Below are 23,127 nucleotides of genomic sequence, written 5' to 3'. Positions count from 1 at the left end.
CCCACACCTAGGATTAAAACAAAAACATATTCCCATAATATTTGTGTTTTCTTTTTAAAGAAACCAAAATTACAAAATTCTCACTACATTTCCACCTTTCTTTCTTAAGACATTAATTGTTCTATGTGCACTGAGAAATAATAGAGATGTAGCCATTAGAGATGCTGTGCTCACAATTTTGTTGCAAATGACTGAATTAAAGCACTGGGCATTTTAAGATCTGAGATCCTCAGCAGCTTGAATCACTGTCTCTCTTTGCAAATGTCTGTACTTTCTGCAGTTGAAGTACCAGGCATTTTTATATTGGAAACCTCTAGCTATATCTTCCATCATGATTTTAGCATGGTACACATTAGAACAAATATTGGCCATATCACTTATCTACTTGCTCATAGGCCCTGCCCATACATTTAATGGTCAAATAACATTCTACATTCAGTATTTGAATTTTCACAGGCCAAGGTCTCTATCAACATCTGTCTTACATCAAGTTCTGATATGAATTTTTTCATAGCTGAGACTAATATTTGTAAAAAGTCAGTGAAGGCTTCTCCAGAGCCTTGTATAATCTTTTTAAATGAAGTGGACCTTTTCCTGGGCTCCTCAACTTTATCCCAAGCTCTTAAAGCCACTAAGCAACATTGTTCTATAGTGGCATCATGAAATTGAATCTGTTATTGTATATCAGAGTACTGTCCTTCACATAGCAACTGATCTTTACTACATTTATTTCCTTTACCCTATTTTTCTGTTCAAGATCTGTGGCTTCCTCCCTCCACCATGTTGACCATTGAAGTTGCAGACTGGCATCTAGTACAGCTGTCACTGATCCCTTCCAGTCTTGGAGAATAATTCTATTTTTGAGTAGCCCAGTTGTTTAAAAATTGTTTCACATAAGGTGAGTGCATGCCATATGAAATCATGGCCTCTGTAAACCACCTTAGAGCTATCATTTCTATAGGCTGCCATTGTATCTCATCATAACCTTTTCTCCAATGTTAGCGAGCATAGGCTGTATGACTACAGGAAAAGCCAATGGCAGCGATCTTACAACCCTGGGCTGTCCCTCCTCCCACTGTAGCAACGTGGTTGTTTAAAGATTAACCCTTTCTTTCAAAATGGGCTGTTTCATCAGATTGTCCCCCAACCTTTTCAGCCTTTCTCTGACCCAACCACCCTGCTGCACAGTTTCTTTCTTTCTTTCCTTCTGTGAGAAACTCACTCTCTTGCTCAGTCACCAGGACTGAGCCTTGTTGCTCTCCCTTTTCTGGTACTTCCCAAGTGCTTGCACTTCCAACCACAGTTTTTCCAATGGCTCAGCCATTCTCCTAACCTTTTTTGAGACAGAATTTAGGAAGAGAAAAAGAAAAAAGAACAGAACATCCCCTCTAGGAGCAAAGAGCAGGACATCCCTATCATATGTGGTAATTTCTCTGCCATTCAATATAGAAAACAAAATGTTTTCGCAGTCTTTATTACAATGATTAATGTCTAACCACACAAAATATAAACTCCTGTGTTTTTTAAAAATACAAAACCAATGGATCATGGAATATATTCTAGGCACTTAATTTTTATTAACATAATATTTTTGTAGATAGAATCTCTTGTGTACTGTATTGAAGCATCACCTGTTAGTAAAAAAGTTTACAGCCCATTAGCTGAGGCAGGAAATAGGAGGTGGGAGTTCTGGGAGAAAGAGAGGAACTCCAGGATAGAGTCAGAGGTGGGAGATTCTCCTCGGACTCTGAGGAAGATGGACACATGAAACCGAGGAGAGGTAACCAGCCATGCGGTATACACAGAATAGAATAAATGAGTAAAATAAGTCATGAGCTAGTCAGGGAACAAACAAAAGCTTATGGCATAGGCATTTATTCATAAATAATAAAGCCTGAGAGATGTTATTTTGTGAACTGGGGTGTAGGTGGAAAACCTGCAGTTGCAATTTTTATATTATTTGGGAATTTCACATAATGCACTCCACCACATTCATTTCCCAGTCTTTGAGGTTCACCTCCCCTCTTGTTATCTCCCCCAAAACAAAAGAAAAAGAACAAATACCAAGTCCAATTTGCATTGCCTATACACTCACTGGAGCTTAGGCAAACTCCCAGTGCCTAGCTCTTAAAGAAAACCCTGGAGGGGGAGATCTGGTGGCACTCAGAGGAAAGATAGCAGGTTACCAAGAAGAGACTTGATACCCTATGAGCATATAAAGAGGGAGGAAGTCCCCCTCAGGAACAGTCATAGAGGAGGGGAGTAAGGGGAAAATGGGAGGGAGGGAAGAATGGGAGGACACAAGGGATGGGATAACCATTGAGATGTAACAAGAATAAATTAATAAAAAATTTTTTAAAAAAGAAAAGAAAACTGAGTTCTTCCTCAATGGTGAAGAGACACAATTCAGCATTCCTATCACAATTTTTAAGAGTTCTCTTCAATGGATTCCTGTCTAGAATGTTGGGGGGCGGGGGCTTGAGGGGTAGAAGAGAGAGGTTGTCACAAAGGCCCTTTTTCTATGTCTCTCTTTTTCAACCATGAGTATGCAGTCACTAATGCCACTGCAAAAGAAGCTTCCTTGTACTTTATAGTAGTGGTAGCACAAATCATGGATTTCTACACAGCCTCCCACTGCAGTAGGACCCATGGACACTGACATCCAGGGGACAGCACAGCATGAACATCCCCATGGCTTTCGGTGGTGTTTTAGTTATTGTTTCCATTGCTTTGAAGACACACCACGACCAAAGCAACTCTTATGAAGGAAAACATTTAAATGGGACTGGCTTACAGTTTCAGAGATTTAGTCCATTATCATCACGTCAGGTAAGATGGTGGCACGCAGGCAGTCATGGTGCTTCCTCAGAGAGGAAGCTGAGTGATCTACATCCTGATCTACTGGCAGCAGAAAAGACTGTGGGTCTCTAGGCTTAGCTTGACACACACAGTGACACACTTCCTTCAACAAGGCCACACCTACTCCAAAAGGTCACACCTACTCCAAAAGGGCCACACCTCCTAGTAATGACATTCCCTGTGGGTCAAACATTCAAATACATGAGTCTATGGGGCCATTACTATTCAAACTACCACAGGTGGTAGGACAGACTACAAACATCAACACAGCCCTCAATTTCAGCATTGACCACAAACACCATCATGGTCCCCAGTAGTAGCATAGGCCATGGGTATCGATATGGCTCCTGGCTGAAGCCAAACCACAGAGACCAACATGGCCCTCATCAGCAATATGGTCCACAGACATGATTGGGGGCAGCAAAGACCATGGACATCTCTATGGACTTTGGTGGTAACACAGGCCATGGATATCAACACGGCCTCAGGTGGCAGCACAGGCCATACACATCAACATGGCCTCCAGTGGCAACACAGACCATGGACATCATCACAGCTAGGCACTTATTTTTAAAGGACATAAAAGATGATTCAGTGAGGGATGGTAAGAGCCATGAGTTGAACTTCTGAATGGTATTCTCCTATCTGTATCTGTATCCACAGTGGGTTCTGAGAGTTTGTTCTCGAAAACACAAAAAGTAACCATGGTTTTAGTTTTGAGACAGTCTATATTATTTTTCCCAATATTTTCTGTAGAATTTTTCTTCCAAAGCTTGAATAGCATACTATTATCTTTGTTATGTTAACTAAACATAACACATAATTTGCCTTACCCCTCACCAAGTTGCTAGTTCACACACACACACACACACACACACACACACACACACACAAACACACACACCTGACTTATAAGAGCTATCTTAATGAGCCACAGATCTTAGTGGCTGGAATCAGAAGAGTCATCTCATCTTTTTGTGGGGAGAATTCCTAGACAGAGAAGAGAAAAAAAAAAAGAAACTAAGAAGTGCTGAAAAGGGATTTCTGTCCCTGAAAGATGCTGGTGTGGTCCAGTTATAAGCATTTTACACATCATCGTGTAACACACAAATGCTTGTAGATGAGTGAAGGTCCAGGGCACAGAACAGTGCAGACAGAGCTGAGCTGAGGCAGCCTGGGCTGAGGAGGCTTCCAGGGAGCTCTGTAAGGCTGCTTTTAATCTTAGCTGCTTCTAGAAACCACTGGGAAGCTTTTGTGGTGTTTTAGCTCCACCCAGGGCTAAGTTCTAACTGTTTGAGGTGAAGCCTTGGAAAGGGGTTTGTTTTATAAACTCTTTAGTTAACCATAATTTATTTGGGGGTGGCAAAACCATGGTAATAAAATCTTAACAGTTGCTGTTTCTAAGAAATTAAAATTCAGGTATCTAGCTAATAAAAAATTGAACAAAAACTGGGTATGAGTAGGGGGCACCTGGATTTGAACCAGGGACCTCTTGATCTGCAGTCAAATGCTCTACCCCTGAGCTATACCCCCTATTATTAATATAAAGCTTAATTAACATCCTTCACTCCCAGAGTTACACCCACATCACTTGCAGCCTATGCATCATCATTTGGAGACTTCTATGTTGAAGTCAGAAGAAGCACAACACTCTCCTACCTAAAGAGTCACAGCCCCCCTTCCTTTGAAACCCTACAGCTTATGTCCTCCCAGTCTTCAGACCCCAGGGTTAGACAGTCCTGGAGAGGCACTGACACTGGCTTCTAGAATGATCTTCAGAGGGGGGCTAAAATCAGGATGTAAAATGAATAAATTAAAAAAACAAAACAACCTACAAGAAGAACATTATGATAGGCAAATTTGGGCCCAGGGGTCCTGCTCAAACTATGGCTCCAGCGAAGGACAATACAGGCCGTAAACTTCAAACCCCTACCCAGATCTAGCCAATGGACAGCGCATTCTCCACAGTTGAGTGGAGAGTGGGGTATGACTTTCACACGTACTCTGGTGCCTCATATTTGACCATGTCCCCTGGATGGGGAGGAAGGATAGCAGGCTACCAAGAAGAGACTTGATACCCTATGAGCATATAAAGGGGGAGAAAGACCCCCTCAGTCACAGTTATAGAGGAGAAGAGTAAGGGGAAAATGGGAGGGAAGGGGGAATGGGAGGATACAAGGGCTGGGATAACCATCGAGACGTAAGAAGAATAAATTAACAAAATAAAAAAATAAATAACCTCACTAGCAAAAAAGGTCTTTTATTTACTCATAAATGTAAATAATGTGTCTTGGTCATATTTGACCCACCTCCCCAGGAGCCCCCACCATGTCCTTTTCTCTCTTTCCATGCCCTCTCATTTCTTCTGTTGATAACCTGTTGAGTTCCCTTAGTCCTGCCTGTTGACTGGTCTTGCTGACTTGCTCTTGCAGGTTAACTACAGAGCAGCGAGTTCACAGATGCATTGGCCATGCCATGTGCAAAAGCCAGAAGTTCACAGTAATCTTCCACACCCTCTAGTTCCTACTTTTTTTTTTCCTGCTCATCTTCTGAGGTGTTCGCTGAGCCTTGGAGAGAGGATTTTTTTGGAAGCTGGACATACCTAAAGCTTTCTCAGAGGCCCTGACAAAAGGACAAATGGGATGCTATCTGTGTCCCTGCCCAGGGGCACACTTGGCAAGGGCGGGGCTGGGGCTGGGGCTGGGGCCAGAGCCTCAAGGGAGTAAAGGCTTCATCTCCCTGGAGCCTGGATCTCCCTTCTTAAGGGCTGTGGTTATCAGTCCTAACATAGCTGTGTTTGGGCTATCCTGTGTTCCCTTTGCCAACATTGGTTGATTCTGCTGAACCTCACCCTCCCAGACAGAACCTGGGTATTCAGAATATACCTCATCTCTTGTTGGCCAACTGAAGCAGAAGAAACATAATTCCTCTGTGATCAAGGACACAGGACAGAGGTGAGGAGTGGAGTAGGAAGAGCAAGCGTGGGGTGTATCCCAGTGGGAAAGACACTATACAGTGGGCACCTGACGTGCTAATGAGAGCAGTCAGATGCCTTGTGGCCTTTGGGATCTTGGGTGACAGTAGTGGGTTAAGGAGCTAAGCCACACTCACTCTGAATTACGTAGCCCAGTTTATTTTATAAACTCCGACTGTGGGGTGCGTGAACCATGCCACCAGAGGAACTGGCATGGGACTGGTGAGGTGAAGCACGCTCAAATCCCGTAAATCTCAAACTGGAGATTAAATATCTGATCCTGAGATATCAGAAGTGGGACAGCTCTCTCCTGCTTCTGTGCCGGCCTTGGAGCACATAAACCTGACCCCCTTCACCAGGTGGTCACTGGCAGTCAGTCACATAGAGGGCACCTGGGCGTAAATAGGGCACCACCAGCATGCCAGCGCCAACCAATAAGAGACATTCACCCCCAAAGCTTTTTCCCATTGCTCAAGGTTTATAAACTCTCTGTTCACATGAAATAAAGGCAGGCACATCATCTATTCAACCAAAGATCTTCTGAGACTGGCTGTTTCTATGAGGCTGTAACTCTTGTGAAAGAAGGGCTCCCCTTCTCCCCAAAGAATTCATCACCAGATGCCCAGACTCCCCTGTCTATCGGGCTCTTGTCTCAACCACCATACTGCAGTGCTCGTTTTTAGGACCTGAATACCAGCTGTTCTCAAAGCAGCCACTCTGCTTGCCTGAGTCAGGTCCGGCTCCTGCCACCACTTGCCTCTGTTGTGGAACACCAGGCTTCCATGGTCACCTGGCTTGGTGCCAGCAGCCCTGCTAAGTGAGCTGTGATACTATGCTGTACTGCAGAAATGGTCTTTCTTTCCTGTATGCTTATCAGAGAGATGTGGCATTTTGTTGTGGAGAGGACCTTCCACACCCTGGCCCAGACCTGCAGGGAGAAGAACAAGCTTCCTCCCTCCTGACTCGGGTGGCTGGTGCCATCCATGCATTCCAGAGAGAAGAGGAACCACACCAACTAATGGAAAATGTACCTAAGGTGAATGTAGTAAGTTAAACACCAAAATCATATTTAAGCAAGGGGGCACCTGGATTTGAACCAGAGACCTCTTGATCTGCAGTCAAATGCTCTACCCCTGAGCTATATCCCCATTTATAAGTAATGTGACATCTAATTAGCATCTCTTCAACCTTGGCAACACACCCAGGCTTCCTATGTGTTCATGATCTACTGGTTCCTCTGGTTCTTCTAATGATGTTGAACCTGGCACATTTTTTCTATTTAAGTTTGCCCTCCACCCTTATCCTCTCCAACTTAAGTTATCTCACCTCAATGCACTCTCTCTCTCTCTCTCTCTCTCTCTCTCTCTCTCTCTCTCTCTCTCTCTCTCTCCTCTCTTTCCTGGAAAGCCACTTATTCAAGGTGTTTTCTTTAAGTTCATACAAAGAGGCCAAGACATGAGCTTCTGGTTCTGAGTCTTCAGTGGCCCAAACCTACAGCCCAGAGAGAACTTTACTTGTCCTCCAACACATCAGGAGGGTACGCATTACTTCACTCCATCATTTATTCACTCAAATGCTCATGGAGCTTATGAATAAACTTGTCCCTGTCTTCCATGTTGAGGACACAGGGAGAAGTGAATCATTTTCCCTTTACTTTAGTACAAATGGGAGTCAAATTCATGAATTAGTCTTTTCACAGAAGGCGCAGGGGATGAAGCACAGACTCGGGGGCATCTGGGGGCTAGGGAAGGGCTTTCTGAGAGAAGAAAGACAAGGGCTGCCAGAAGGCAGTTCTGCTCCAAGCCTCCTCTAAGCTTAATTTCCTGAACTGAGTGAACTCACATCACAGGGTCACAGCCTTACAGGACAATCCATGTCACAGCATGGGTGTCTGTGACCTGAATGGGCCTCAGAGAGCAACAAACAGATGGAGCATGGAATATGAGTAAAATCCAGTACACAGGTAAACACAAAACAGTGTATAATAAGGAACCATCCAGAACAAGGGACATTGTGGTAATAGGGGTTTAATTTGGTTGTTTTTTGGCTACTTAACATATTTTACTGTCTGTCATCTAAAAGAAATCATAGGTAGGGGGCACCTGGATTTGAACCAGGGACCTCTTGATCTGCAGTCAAATGCTCTACCCCTGAGCTATACCCCCACCTGTTTATTAACCTCTTACAGGCACTCAGAACCTGCATGGCCACTCCCTGGCTGTTAACCTCTGGCATGTGACTTGCCAGTGCTGTGCCACCATCTGCTTCCTCCTGTGAGGCACAGTCATGAGCTGCCTCTGCACATCTCACTGCCATGTCCTCATGAACGACTAGCATTCTCCTGCCTTAGATCCTAAAAGGCAGAGGAATGAAGTTCAGGAGGCTTCAGCTGGTGCTGCTTCCACCTCCTTCTGAACTAAACTAAAGGGGCCTTATGAGAATACACTGGCTGCTTAGCTGACTTTGGAGCTGAGTGGAAGGAAGAGAAAGTTCTCTGTCTACTGAGAACTCCTTGGTCACACTCTCTGGGAGGGACCCAGGGTCTGATGTGTAGTCTCTAGCAAGCTCTGTGAAAAATTCTGACTGACACACTATTTGGTGTTATTCCTTTTGCTCTCTGCCTTTCCGTGTGTAGATGTGAAAGAAAAAGACAAGGGCTGAACTGGGGACAAATAAAACACTCTTGCTTAATAACCAAGTCTAAGCAGAGTCTGTAGTTTTGATGAAGGGCGTCTGGAGACCATGATCACTGACACAGGTCAGTGATTGATAGCATGTGATCAGCAGGTGACAGTCTTGGAGCAGAGTGTGACTCACATAGTTCCTGAGCCCTTTTACCGATACAGACTCGTCTTTATCAGTTCACCTGCACTGCCTCACACAGGGATGCAGTATACATGAGAACGTCTCATTTCCAATGTGCCAGAGGACCTGGCCCACTCCATCAGGGTTGGATTTACCATTTTTCCCACAGACCCACCACAGGACACCCAGAATCCCTCCATGCCCACTCACTTTAGCATTTGCTGCTCAGTGTCTGTGGGCCTCGGTTAGAGTCAGTGTGCAGGGCTGGAGTCATGTTCTGCTTTCCTCCTGTGGTTTTTGCCTCCAATTCCCCTCCTCCTTCCTCTTTCCTCTCTATCGCACTCTAGCCCTCAGCACATTCTTTTACTGGGAGTCTTTTCTATAATTTTTCACCCTCTGATCTCCTGCCTTATCATTTTCTGGTTCTAAATTTGAAAGAAAATCTTCAAGTCAGAGAATTTTTAACCCCGTGCTTGCCCCACACCATCAAATCAGAATCATCAGGGACCAGGTGCAAAGACTGACCATTGGAACAGTCAGAGCTCAGCCTTCAGAATGTACCAAAGTGGGACTGGAAATCTCGACTTTGTGGACCTTCCACATCACAGTGAGGCTAAAAGACCACGCAGGTGCTGAGGATGGAGAAGACCATAGTGAAAGATGAGGTCTGCAGGGACAGAGAACAGGGGAGGATGTCATGGCAGCTATAGACCAAATTCCCTGGTTTGTATAAGATGATGAGGGCAATCACAGAGTGCTTTTTCTTGGTAAAATATTCATTCAAACTTTATTTAGTAAATACATTCTGCTGTATGATTTACCTATAGAAAGAGACATTTGCCAAGAAGTTAAGCCATGACACAAGAACAGACTTAGAAACATCACTGGTAAATTCTTACAAACGTGTAAGCAAACAACATGAGGCGCACACAAGCCTGGCAGGGACAGAAGAGGAAGTCACCACTGATCAATTTACTATAGACTCAGCATAATTTTAATATCCCGTTTTGAGTCTCTGTCTCTCTGTCTCTCTCTCTCTCTGTCTCTGTCTCTGTCTCTCTCTCTCTCTCTCTCTCTCTCTCTCGCTCTCGCTCTCTCGCTCTCTCTCGCGCTCTCGCCCTCTCACTCTCCGTGTGTGTGTGTGTGTGTGTGTGTGTGTGTGTGTGTGTGTTTTCAAATGACCTAATTGTTTTTTAGAAAAAAAACTTGTCCTATTAGAAACATAAAGAATGCAGTTGGCATTTGGCGACTACAAACTATCAACCCACCTCAGGGCTTGACAGGAATGTTCCAGAAGATCCCTGGACTCAGTGATGGACCTTTCTAGACATTGTCACTTGTTTCAGAAAAATATCCCAATAAAGGCTCATGTGAACATGGAACTTCTCTTTCAAGTTTGGGGAGCTGACAACATCTTCCAAAACTCCAATTTAGTTTGTCACTGACCTGGCAATACACATGAGAGACAGGGACACTCTGACCATAGCACTGTGCTGATTTGATTCTGATTGGTTTTATGAAATCTCTTTTACTATGTAGAAAGAGCTAAGGCCATCAGCACAGTGGAGGGGGGTCTGCATGTTCCCTTTGTGTTTTCAGTAGAAACAGCAGGCAGAGGAGCTGTCCATGGTACCACACAGACATCCAGCATGGTCAGGATCTGCTGGGCCATTCATACTGGACTGTGGAAACATCTGCCAAGAAAGTCAGAATGTCTGGTGGGAACTTCATTCCAGGAGTAACACTTAAAATAGGGAACCAAGGCTGCTACAGCACAGATGCTATGCCTGTAGAGCAGATGCCAGTCATGAGCCACCATTTGATTTTCAAACCAGGCCCTTGAGCACCTTGGGATCCCTGTGACCTATGGATACCATATGATCTATGACTTTCATGCGCTCTCCCCTGAGAGCCTGGACTCACACATTCCCATCTCTAATGAACCAATTTGATGTCTCAAACTACGGTGGAATACAAGCCCAGTATCATACACTCCATTTTCTTTAGGGTCTTTTAATGCTACCCAATGCATCAGTGTGTTGAATTCCATACTCTGAGAACCAATGATACTTCTTCCTAATACAACCCTGCTTTTATAGGTTTAAGGAACTCACTCTACATTCTAAAAATGCTGAAGACTTGCTCACCTGAAAGATCCAATGACCACACACAACCAGCTGTCACATGAGAGGTCTGTTGGGTAATGACAGAGCTGTGCCCTAACTGGGGTGAATCTCAAGATTTCATAAACAAAAGGGAAAGTAGGTCTATATCATGAGTGTGGTCAGTTAGTTTGCAAAATCACATGAAAAGGGGGCACCTGGATTTGAACCAGGGACCTCTTGATCTGCAGTCAAATGCTCTACCCCTGAGCTATACCCCCACTGGTAACACAGGGTACACAGTTAATCATTTTCATCTGAGTGGTGATATATTACAACTGACTATAAAGCTAAATTACAGATCACTCAGACTCACTTCCGAGAAGCTGCCAGACCTGACTGGTGAGATGCCTTCCTCAGCTCTGCAGCTTCCCAGGCCCATCCTTGAATAGCATCGTCAGCCAAGGAGAAGGAGAGGAGCAGCCTGCAGAGCCTGAGCCCATCCACACTGCTGTCCTGAATCGACAGACACCCCTCTCTTCCTTCCCTGAAGACAGAATGGGCATCACCCTGAGGTTCTCACAGTGCCCTAGCTGACACTGTCAGCAGCAACCCTGAAGGGTCCCTCTCTGCCCGGTACAGCAGCTGAGCCAGTCGTTAGCCTTTGAGGATGAAGCAAGTGAGCAGAGGGCTCTGGAAGGGGGGAGAGAAGCTCATGGGGGAAACATGGACCCTACAGAGAGCCGTGTTCTGTGCATTCTCTCCTTAGCTCTGACCACAGGCTCAGCAGACAGCCATGGAGGGAGATGCCGTTATGGTTGGGCTTTCCTTCCTGGTCCCTGGACACTGGCTATCTCTGTAACTGGAAAATCCCAGAATTTGCCATCATAGTCTCTTTTAAAAACAATATAACCAGAGAAGCTAGATACATGCAGGAAAATGGACAACACACAGTAAGAATGGGAGGGAGACTGAGCATGGAGGAAGACATGAGAAGCAGCTAGCTAGCCATATAATGCGCTGGCCTTTAGCGCCCAGCTCTGCCCAGGACCATGACCGGAATGAATGGAAGAAACAGGACTGTGTTTGTGATACCTTTATGAGTAAAAACTAATTTATGGTAGGGGGCACCTGGATTTGAACCAGGGACCTCTTGATCTGCAGTCAAATGCTCTACCCCTGAGCTATACCCCCTCTTGTCACAGATGTTTAGTAAGAACCTTTCAACTTCATTTTCACATTCAACATTTCTAAAATTTATTGTTAAATTTCTACTGATCTCTCAAGATTTGATCAGACCAGCACTGCTACCTCCACAAACTCAGCCCAGACTGGTTCCCCGTTAGGCCACAGTGTCTCCAACTCTGTCCCCTGCTGTCATGTCACTAATGCCCCACAGATCAGCCTGTGGATACAGCACATCTGGAGATATGTAGACATGAGCTAATACAAGTGTCTTTAGGCTTACATATCTGACTTTGTCAGTACTAGCACAAGTTCTCTGTGTGAAGAGACCCTGCATAACTTCTTTTGAGACATATGTGGAGACATATCTCCTGCCCATGGATGACCTGTGTGTTAGCCCCTGAGGTTGTCTGCTGGGTAGATACAGGAGATGTCTCTTCAGGCCTCAGTGGGTCCTGGAGGAGCTCTGACAGCAGAGCAGGAGGACACAGTGAGACAGGGAATGCTGATGCTATAGCTTCCACCTGGGCTTTCAAATTTGTCACCACTACACAAGCTTATTGTCATATATTTTTAATCAAAATTTATTGTACTATTCTATTAGTTTGCAAACTTAATATTATTTTTAAGATTGTTAAGAAAAAACCCACTATTCCCCTGAATTCTTTGTTCATTGCTCTTGTCACCCAAAGGCAGCCATGTTACAGAGGCTTGGCTGTCTCTTCTAGTCTGTCCTGTGCAGTTATATAAAACACATGCAGCCTGGTATGCCTTACTTTAATATGTCTAGACATCAGTAAGTACTGACCTGTAAATAAGGATCATACTTTCATGCCTTCTTCCATTCTCACTTTCCCATGACAGTCCTGTCCCCACATTATATTGAATGACCTTCTGTGTTTATATCAGGAAGATTTGTTAACACTGTGTATAATTGATGTGTGCCATTATAAATAGGGTGCAGACATTGGTAGAACTTTTTTCCTGAAGGCAATGAAAGCCTGATGTGTAACCTGTTTCATTACCTCTAAGTATCTACATCTTCTATAACATTGACTTCTCTATGTGGTATCTTTCAGAACAGTTTCCATGTGTGGTTCACAGGTAATGAACATTTCTACTTTCTGTTTTCTAGTAGTGACCCAGGCTCCTGCTCATTTTCTTCCTGTTGCCCCCAAAGCACACTGCACGGTCAAGACCTGTCACTAATTTCGCCTTCATCAGAGCATTCTTCCTTTCCATCATCTCTTCTGTGTGGAAATGTCTCTTTCCCAGATCCTAAGTTCTTGACTGTTTCTAATCAAAATGATAGTCTTTCTTTGGGAAGAGGAACCCTTCCTGTAAGAAGTGAATGGAAGTAAAATTTTCCAGCCTTTGTACACCTGATAAGGCCTATCCACACGATATACTGATAGTCCATACATATTTAATTTTTATACAATAATGTGATAGGTAATAACAATGGTCTCCATAGGTTTATATATTGGAGTGTGTGGTCCCCAGCTGGAGGAACCATTTAGGGAGGCTTAGGAGGTATGGCCATGTTGGAGGAGATCTGTCACTGGGAGTGCACTTTGAGGTTTCAAAATCCCCATCAGGCCCAATCTTCCTCTCTGCTTCCTGCTTGCACATCAGATGTAAACCTCAGTTACTGCTCCAGTGACATGCCTGCCTACCTGCCACCATGCTTCCCATCATGATGCTCATGGGCTAAACTCAGAAACTGTGAGCAATCCCCAATTAAATGCTTCATTTTACAATAAGTTGCTTTGGAATTTCAAGACGTAAATACTAAGGAGGATGGGAGAGAACGGTAGGGGAAGGATTGTGGGGAGGGACAACTAGCATTGCTCTTTTAAAACTATACAGAAACAAACTACTGTAAAAACATGATAAAATATATAGTTACAGGAAAGGAATTTAAGTGCCAGTAAATAAAACCACCAGTGCAAGTAAAGACATATGTCTTGATTAATGGCCAAAGAAGCCTCATGAACCTCACTCCCACATCACCAGGTATTCCCAAAGCTATTTGTTGTTCTCTACAACATGATGGTAAGATGCTATTTTTTAGGACAAATATGTTTCCTTTAAAATATTTTCATTAATTGAGATTTAATACAATGTATTTTTTATCATATTCGCTTTTAACTTCTTTCAACTCCTCCTCACAGAGCCGTCCCACCATTACACCCTAGGCTTTCTGTCCTCCATTTCGTGCTGTCCATATGCATCTGAGTGTGGCGCCAACCACTGCCATATGGTTGACTTACCATGAGCCACACCCTTAAAGAAAACACTTTTCTCTCCCTTGTAGGCCATCAATTGCTCAACACCAGCCCTTTGAGTTTGGCTTTTATGAGTGAGTCTGTAAAATGAACTAAATGCAGACTTCCAGGTATTAGTGTTCTGTCTCAGCTGTGAACTGGGATAGGAGGGAGCTGGTCATGAGGAAGTGGTAGACAGCTGTGCAGAGCTGGCTCAAGCCTGAGCTTCACAGGGGAAAGCAAATGGAATCTGAGCACTAGCAAGTACGCATAAAGGAGTGGCTATACAGGTTCAGAGATATTTATTACATGTACATGAAGCATCTGGGGGTATAGCTCAGGGGTAGAGCATTTGACTGCAGATCAAGAGGTCCCTGGTTCAAATCCAGGTGCCCCCTTCTTATTGTCTCCTTTAGATACAAAACACCAAATGTGAGGTATTATTTAACATAGAGCTGAATAAAATACTGTGTTCCTTTATGTTCTGTATTCTACACAAGCCTGGTCTCTGAAAGAAACCAGTATAAGACTCGCTGGGAGACACAACCAGATGGCATGTGTCACAGGCTGAACTCCATGGCTCTGTAAGGCTGCAGGAGAGCAGCATAGAGGAGTCCTGTGAAGTTGAGTGGACTTCTTCCTCTGGAAACTTCCCCTCGTCATCCCCTCAGGAAGTCTTTCCTGAGCCCCAGACAGCCTGCTCCTCACTTCCAGTTCCCCTAGCCTGTGATGTGCCTCCTGTTATTTCTCGGAAAGACTATGACACATGAATTTGAATCCTATTTATACTAAGACTCTGAGGACAAAGGAAAAGGACTGATGTCTCTTTGAATCCTCCCCATGGTTGATAGTGACCATACGGTAATAAATCCATGGTGTGTATTGAGTGAGTAAATGATGGGCTGAAGTAATGAGCACCCTCCCGATGTCTTGGAGGATAAAGTTCTCTCTGGGGGGCAGGCTTAGGCTATTGAAGAACCAGAACCAGTAGCTCTTGTCTTAAGACACTTGAAGAAACTTTATTGTGGGCTTAAGGAAAACACCACGGTTAAGTGTTTTTCTAGGTCTGAAGCAGATGTCTATAGCACACCCATAAAGAGTAGGCATTTAGGTGGACTAAATAAGCTTGGAAAGGAGAAGGGTAGAGGGCAGACTTGTGCAAAAAAAAAATCTTGCCATTAGAGGAAGCAATAGATCATGAACACATAGCAAGCCAGAGTATGGTGCTAATGAGAGGTTACCTTGCCTATAAGTAGGGGTATAGCTCAGAGATAGAGCATTGGACTACAGATCAAGAGGTCCCTGGTTCAAATCCTTGCTTAAATATGATTTTGGTGTTTAACTTACCACATTCACCTTAGGTGGGACCTCAGTGAAGCTCTGAGGTCTCCATTAGTTGAGGTTTCTTGAATAAGATGATTTCTATGAGCATGCTCACCCTTAAGAGAACTTAACAGAACTCACACACACACAGGGTGCAACCCCTCAAGACTGGAACCACACACTTTGTCTATTAGCAAATGATCAATAACAGGAAAGGATGGAAGAACAAAATTCAAGAAAAGTTCCCATGAAGGATGGCTCTGGGCGTCTGTCCTAAGTGTCTGCAAGTACTCAGCACAATGCATGAAAAGTGAACTCAGTAGCAAATAATGCTGAGACCAAAGGGAAGACCTTAAGACCCTAGGCTACGAAGCCGGGCGTGGTGGCGCACACCTTTAATCCCAGTACTCGGGAGGCAGAGGCAGGCGGATCGCTGTGAGTTCGAGGCCAGCCTGAACTACAGAGTGAGTCCAGGACAGCCAAGGCTAACAGAGAGACCCTGTCTCAAAAAACAAAAAACAAAAAACAAACAAACAAACAAAAAGACCCTAGGCTACAAGGAGCAAGTGATGCACACCAAGAAATCATCATCGTAGTTATCCTTTCAACAGCAGAACTTGACACTAGAAGTCAATAAGTAACATGTTTAAGGCTCCAGGACACCCCGACCAACAACTCAAAGGCAAGTATGCCATCCCTGGAAGTGGGATGTGTTGTTTGGCAATCTATGATTTGGATGAACATAATTTCCTGTGTAGGGTAATTCCAATTAAAGTCTGGTGTCTCAGCCAAGCGTGGTGGCACATGCCTTTAGTCCCAGCACTTGGGAAGCAGAGGCAGGCAGATTTCTGTGAGTTCGAGGGCAGCCTGGTCTACAAAGTGAGTCCAGGACTGTTAAGGCTACACAGAGAAACCCTGTCTCAAAAAACAAAACAAAAAAATAAACTTCTGGTGTCTCAGAGATCCCCAGGACAGGACAGGCTATTGACACTGACCTCAGTTACCCACCAGCACAGCCTCATGTGTCCTGTCGCCTAAGACAACACACATATTAGCCACAGTGTTGTTGCTGTTTCAGGCACTGTGCACACTGTGTGGCTTGCCTTCCAGAACTCGGGTGGAAGAGTGTCCCCAACTCTGAGATTTGGGAAGGTATCCAAGCCCTGAGGTGGGACAGTGTCCAAAGAGTATCCTGAGGCACAGGAGCCCAGGAATCTCACAGCTCTGAGAGGAAGCCTCCTCAACAGAGAGAGACAATGCAGCTCCCAGGGAAGGGTGGCCCCTAACCCCTGAGGAGCTGAGGAGCCTGCACTCTGCTCCTTCTTTGTTTTCTTGTTACCTTCCTCCTCCTCCCCCTCTTCCTCCTCCTCCCCCTCCTCTTCCCTCTCTTCCTCCTCCTCCTTCCCCCCTCCTCCCTCTCTTCTTCCTCTTTCTACTGTTCTTCTTCTACTTCTCATGAGAGAGTCAGAAATTTATTGAAGGGACAAATCCAGGAAAGGAAGAATGAATCCAGGAGTGGTTGCCTCTGCTCCAGGGGAGGAGGCAGCAGAGAACTGGGCAGACACAGCTTTAACACAGAGTTTCTTAGGGGGCGTAGCTTTCTGCGGCAGGGATTTCCATAGTGTGGATTGGTGGGATTTCAAGCCTGAGCTGGGGGATGCTCAGGGATTGGTGGATTTTTGTCAAGACTTCTCATTCCAAATTAGCATAATCTGGGATGAGTCCTAGCTGGGCTGGAGATGACAGTTACAGAGGGGGCAGGGCCCTGGGTTGCTGGAGCTTTCTCAGGCAGAGGTCAGGCCAATGTTCTGCCTTGAAAGGTAATAAAGTTTACAATGTGTCAAAGAGTCCATTGTGAATGCAGCAGGCTGAAGCAGGAAAGGTTGTGTCATCATGGACAGCTCCCATGGCAGTGGCAGCAGGCTTTCTGAGGCAGGAAAGGTGTCCTGTTTTCATAGAGCAGTCAGCTGAAGGAGGAATAGACACCATAGACAGCTCCCATGGAGGTGACAAAAAAGCAGCTGAGGCAGGAATAGTCACCATGGACAGCTCCCGCTGAGGCGCAGACAAGAGCCCTTGCCATTTTGTCTCTTCCCACTCCACCCCCCATCTCCCCAAGGCGGAGAGGAGGACTGACATCAAGCCACTTTAAATTTTCGTAGTCTGCTGCTTAAGGGCTACATAGTTCTTGGGAGTGGTGATAGTGTAGGCACTATGGGAGGGAGGTGCAGTGGGCTCCCCTCAGCTTGGGGAAGGTATCCTGACACAGGGATGGGGGTATGGTAGTATTAAGTATGGAGAAATCCCTAAATGAGTGTGCATGCCTGGCAATGGCCTTAGCGCCAGTGGTTCCCAATGTCAGCAATGGCCGAGGTGGACCCCGGTCTAGGTGGCAGTGACAGCAGCAGCAACAGTGGCCTTTGATGCTGCTGCCACCAGAGGTGCCAATCTAGTGGCAGAATCCCCTACACACAGGACATGAGGACCAAGTTGGTACTGACCAGGAAGTTTCCCTGCTGCTGGCTGGCTTTGTTTGAACTGGATGGTGCTTTGTAAAGTCCTCAACAGTCCTACCCAGCTATGGAGGGTATAGGATTATATATATTTGATGCTGCAAATCTAAGAACACATGGCCTGTGGGATAAGGTAGGTCAGAAGCAAATGTCTGTGGTCCCCACTAGAAAAAACCTAAACCAGAAACTCTGGAAACAGGACCTGAGGATGACCCGTATCTATAAGAATATATGGGGATGGTTCAGCTTCACATCTCCTTTATAGCTATTAATTTTATATAAGCAATTCTATCCTACAGATGTAAAAAGCATTGGTTAACTCAAGCCCAAGCAAGACACACCTTGTAATGACAAAGCCGTAGCCATAGGGTCACATTCATGGTGCAGGGATGGAGCTGCCTCCACTGTCTCCATCTTCCTTGGTCTCGGTCTCTATTTACAGAATCCCTCACTGTAGCAGAAGAGGAAGTAACCCGAAACACACACTCACTCCTCAGAGTGGGAAGAAGAGAGAGTCAGAGTTTGTGGTCTCAGGAACATGACAAGGACAGTGGTGTGTCCAGCAGGATACAGGCTTGAATCAGGAATTGTCTGACCTGTAAGCAATTGCTCAGCCAGAGACTTGTGCCCTGTACCTGTGCAGGCTCTCCTCATTAGCACCACATCCCCATACGGCATCACTCGGGGACGCTCTGTGACTTCTCATCTCCAGTGTCCTGGGGAACCTGACTTACAACTAATGAAAATGAGTATGTAAGAAAGATGGGGATACTGGTGAGTGGGTGTGCACGTATGATGTATTTGTATGTCAGAGCATGTATATGTCGTGGAGTATGTGGGGAGGTAAGAGGAGAGCCTGAGGAGTCAGACCTCACCTTCTGCTATATTTGAAGCAGAGTGCATCTTATTGGTTGAAAGTGGGATGCATACTCCAGGCTAACTGATCTCCTGTCTCCAACTCCCATCTTCCTGTGGGAGTGCTTGGATCACATACATGTGCCTCCATGTCCGTCTTTTTCATATGGGTTAGAAAAATATGCATACAGGTACATATCCAAACTCACATTCTCAGGCTAGTGCAGCAAGTGTGACTGCCTGCTGAGCCAGCACACTAGAAGACTTTGTGGTAATTTGATTTTTTTTTTCATTTTTGGTTTTATGCCATCTTAGTCACCATGCAGAAAGAGCTGCACAATGGAGGGGTCTGCAGCTCCTTCTGTGCCTTCAGAGGAGCCTGCAGGCTGTGGAGCTGTCCATGGTATGTGCTGAGGCTCCAGCACTGTCAGGCTCTGCTTGGCCCTTCAGAAGGCACTGTAGCAAATGCTATTTAAAAACTTCAGATCCTTGGTAGGAATTTTGTTTTGTGGAGTGAAACTTAAAATGCTGAAGCATGGCTGCACAGTGCAAATCTTGACTAGTTAGAGGAGGTGACAGACAAAGGCCACCATTGGGTGCTCGCCAGGGCAAAGAGCAGCCTGGAATCAGGTGGTTTGTTGCTTCACCCTCACAGCCTGGGATCCCAGTCCCAAGCTCTAAAGAACCAGCTGGAGTTCTCTAAAATAGAGAACAGCCCACTCTTCATCCCCATTTCTTTAGGGTCAATGCTCGCTGCCCATTTGAGAAGCTGTGTTGGATTTCTTTCATACAGAGTTCTAGATGCAGATTCAGGTTCTTTCTACTGAAGGGAAATCACTTCATTTTCTACATATGATGAAGACTTTGTTACAGGAAAGTTTTGGGATCAAAGGAACATACACAGACAGCTAGCATGCTCCTTACCCTGGTGAGTATACAAATGGATGATGATAACTCTCCCTCTGTGTGGAGAATCCCAACCACCTAGGACTTCTCACCACACACTGTGTGTGGTGTGAGGGGAACATGGTAGGTCACAAGTGACCAGGACAAGAGAGAAAGTATCCTGTATTCTGGTGTCTGAGCTGCAAGCAGAGTCATTTTGTCACAGTTATATCACTGGGGACTTTAAAACCTGAGGGACAGAGGGATCATAGGCCAAGGAACGAAGTAAGAAGAAAGAAAACCAAAGTGAAAGAATTGACCAAGAAAAGAAAGACAAAACTGAAGGGCGGGAACATGAGACAGGACTGGTGGGCTGGAGTGACGCTCAGTGCAGAGAGCACAGGTTGCTCCTGCAGAGGACCCAGGGCTGATTCCTAGCACCCACATGGCAGTCTACAACTCCAGGCCCAGAAGGTCTGATACAGTGTTCTGGTCTCTTGAGCACAAGGCAACCATGTGATGTACAGACATACATTCAGGAAAACACTCAAATACATAAAATTTAAGGAAAAAGACTGAATGACATGGTGGTGCTGCACGGTGGGGAGAGTGGGACAAACTGACCCACTAACTTTGCATCAGCATTACTGAACAGAGGCTAATTCAATATATCCCTCCAGGATGTAAGGTTTATGGAGCAATTAATTAAGAACTTCTGAAATAGACACAGATCATTAACCATTGATGGGACTCTCACTTATGATTGATACCAAAGTTTTCAAATTGAGGGACCCTTTGGGCCCTAGGAGGGACACTCTTGAGGTGACTTGTAAACAGAACACTAAAGGGAGATGACAATTTTAGGCTCACAAATAAAGGGAAACAGCAGTAGGGATAACCAGGATTTGAACCCAGGACCTGAGTCTGTAGTCAAACACTCTAAACTAAGGTATACCCAGGTGAATGAGAGTTTCCTTGCTGTATTTCACCTGTGTTACCCCACCTGTGGATCCCTCAATATGCTGTACATATCAGTAAAGCAGACCCATCGCCAGCTGACTCAGACTCTGAGTTTCCTGCTCCAGCCCCAGAGGCCGCTCATTCATCTCACAGGTTCTTTTCCACCATGAACCACAATCTGAATTACTACAGTAAGCCAGAGGCTCTGCCTTCTCCTCAGTCAGGATTGGATGGGTGTAGAGAGCAGGTCAGAGAGACAAGGCTTGTCAGCAGATCTCCCACAAGTGTCATGTGGGATCCAATGACCTGACCCCATTTTCAGTGGTCATGATCACAATGCAGCTCAGTGGCACATATGTGGACACACTGGGCTTCAGGAGGATGGTCTTTGTTTTTCTGGGATGCTCTTTTCCATCTAAGAGAATTTACCAGGCATCACTTTAGTCAAATCAGTCTCCATCAAGGCCATCCAAGCCACATGGTCAAGGACGTTTCTAACTGTTAGGCTCTAGATTTTCTACTTTCTTTAAACTGATTTAGTCAAGGCCTCCTGCCATGGAAAGAGATCAGTTTCACTTTTTCCAACAGCAAACTTCTATCTGCATGGCCTCTGAATTCTCTTTATGAGCCAGTCAGTTCTCATGGGAAGTGAAGCCTTTCTCATAGAATCTACAGCAAGAGCATCCATTCCATCACAAATAGCTCACACAGTCATCCCTTCACTCTGAAGAAGACTTTCAGCTCTGCAACTTCAAGTACATATTTCTGCCTAATGGGTCATCATGACAACCCTTTTACACACTCTCAATACTGCTCCATCACGGTCTCTCCAGCAGCGAGCACCTGAGGGTCCTGTTCTCCAGAATCCAGGAGGACCACCCAGCAGACGTTTGGGTGACATCCTCATGCTCTGACCTTACAAACGGAACAAATCATCTTCCTGACCCAAAAGCAGCATCTGCTGGCATCTCCTCAACAGACAACACTAGTGAGTCTGTGACTGTGAAGCCTTCAGGAGTCTCCTGCTGGTGTCTTCTGCCTTCTACAAGTCTTTGCCCCCAGACTCTGCCCACCCTCAATCTTAGCCAATAGAGTCTTGAAGTTCAGAATGCAGTTCATCACTCAATGGGCAGCTCTGGACCACACTGGGACCATTGCTCGTTGCGTGGAGGGCATGGGAGGAAGGTGTGTGTGTACTAGTTTCATTTCTGCTGTGGTGATAAGATGCCTTGGCAGGAGGCAAGAGAGTGAAGAACAGTTTTTTGCTAGCTCACAATTTCAGGTTATAGTCCCTTGTTTCATGGAAATCAAGCAGGACATTTAAGCAGTTGGTTGTGTCACACCCACCGTTAAGAGCAGAGAAAATCAATGCACAATGCTCGTCAGTGCTAAGCTCACTTTCTACATAATCCAGGATCCCTGCCTAGGGAATACAGATGTGTCTACATACATCCATGGACTTGATCATCAGGACAATCCCCCCTGCACACAGGCCCACAGGCCAACCTGACCTAGACTCTGTATCCTTCATTAAGACTTTACTTCCACAGTGAGTGTAAACTGTGTCAAGTTGATAATTAAAGGTAACTATCCCAGTGAGCGCGAGGAAAGGAATAGATGGGGAGGTCAAAGAAGGTAGATAGGACAACTTGATATGCGGAGGCGGGTTGACATCCATGGATGGCCTCCCTTTTTCTGAGTCTTTTCTGAGGAGAAAGGGAGAGCAGGAGGAGGATGGGGAGAGGAGGGGAGAAGAAGGGACTTCGATGAGAGGAGGGAGGGAAAACTGTAATCAGGATGTAAAATAAAGGAATTAATTAATTAATTAAAATGGAAAAAAAGAAGGTGGGTAGGACTTAGCAGAGAGACCTTCTATGTGCATTATATTAATGTCCTTTGGGGGCTTGAGCCTTTGGGCCTGTAGATGATTATAGTGTGGCTGGGAATAGAATCCACAGCAGTAAATGGAGCATTGTAGCCCTGATTCTAGAGACCTCAGCTAATGAAGACTTTCTAAAGTTATGGGTGCCTTGCCCAAGATAAAGGGTAAGTCAGTAACCAGACATAAAGAAGGGGGCACCTGGATTTGAACCAGGGACCTCTTGATCTGCAGTCAAATGCTCTACCCCTGAGCTATACCCCCACTGGTACCACAGTGTACACAGTTAATAATTTTCATCTGAGTAGTGATATATTACGACTGACTATAAAGTTAAATTACAATTCTCACAGACCCACTTTCCAGAAGCTGCCAGACCTGACTGGTGAGAGCCTTCCTCAGCTCTGCAGCTTCCCAGGCCCATCCTTGAATAGCATCGTCAGCCAAGGAGAAGGAGAGGAGCAGCCTGCAGAGCCTGAGCCCATCCACACTGCTGTCCTGGGTTAGCTCCTGTGGTGGC

At 45.3% G+C, this 23,127-nt stretch overlaps 7 non-coding genes across 7 annotated transcripts; 1 reads left to right on the top strand and 6 right to left on the bottom strand.

Annotated features, from left to right (window-relative positions):
- Positions 1 to 4,320: 4,320 nt before the first annotated feature.
- Positions 4,321 to 4,392, bottom strand: Trnac-gca (transfer RNA cysteine (anticodon GCA)). Its single transcript has one exon. It is a non-coding gene; the product is annotated as a tRNA-Cys (tRNA).
- A 2,517-nt stretch (positions 4,393 to 6,909) lies between these two features.
- Positions 6,910 to 6,981, bottom strand: Trnac-gca (transfer RNA cysteine (anticodon GCA)). Its single transcript has one exon. It is a non-coding gene; the product is annotated as a tRNA-Cys (tRNA).
- A 945-nt stretch (positions 6,982 to 7,926) lies between these two features.
- Positions 7,927 to 7,998, bottom strand: Trnac-gca (transfer RNA cysteine (anticodon GCA)). The gene has a single exon. It is a non-coding gene; the product is annotated as a tRNA-Cys (tRNA).
- A 2,951-nt stretch (positions 7,999 to 10,949) lies between these two features.
- Trnac-gca (transfer RNA cysteine (anticodon GCA)) lies at positions 10,950 to 11,021 on the bottom strand. The gene has a single exon. It is a non-coding gene; the product is annotated as a tRNA-Cys (tRNA).
- Positions 11,022 to 11,862: 841 nt separating this feature from the next.
- Trnac-gca (transfer RNA cysteine (anticodon GCA)) lies at positions 11,863 to 11,934 on the bottom strand. The gene has a single exon. It is a non-coding gene; the product is annotated as a tRNA-Cys (tRNA).
- A 2,584-nt stretch (positions 11,935 to 14,518) lies between these two features.
- Trnac-gca (transfer RNA cysteine (anticodon GCA)) lies at positions 14,519 to 14,590 on the top strand. The gene has a single exon. It is a non-coding gene; the product is annotated as a tRNA-Cys (tRNA).
- An 8,209-nt stretch (positions 14,591 to 22,799) lies between these two features.
- On the bottom strand, positions 22,800 to 22,871 carry Trnac-gca (transfer RNA cysteine (anticodon GCA)). Its single transcript has one exon. It is a non-coding gene; the product is annotated as a tRNA-Cys (tRNA).
- Positions 22,872 to 23,127: the final 256 nt, after the last annotated feature.

This window comes from Acomys russatus, chromosome 10, assembly GCF_903995435.1.
Source record: "Acomys russatus chromosome 10, mAcoRus1.1, whole genome shotgun sequence".
In the NCBI taxonomy this organism is placed as follows: Eukaryota; Metazoa; Chordata; class Mammalia; order Rodentia; family Muridae; genus Acomys; species Acomys russatus.
This window is presented reverse-complemented; position numbering and strand designations above follow the sequence as displayed.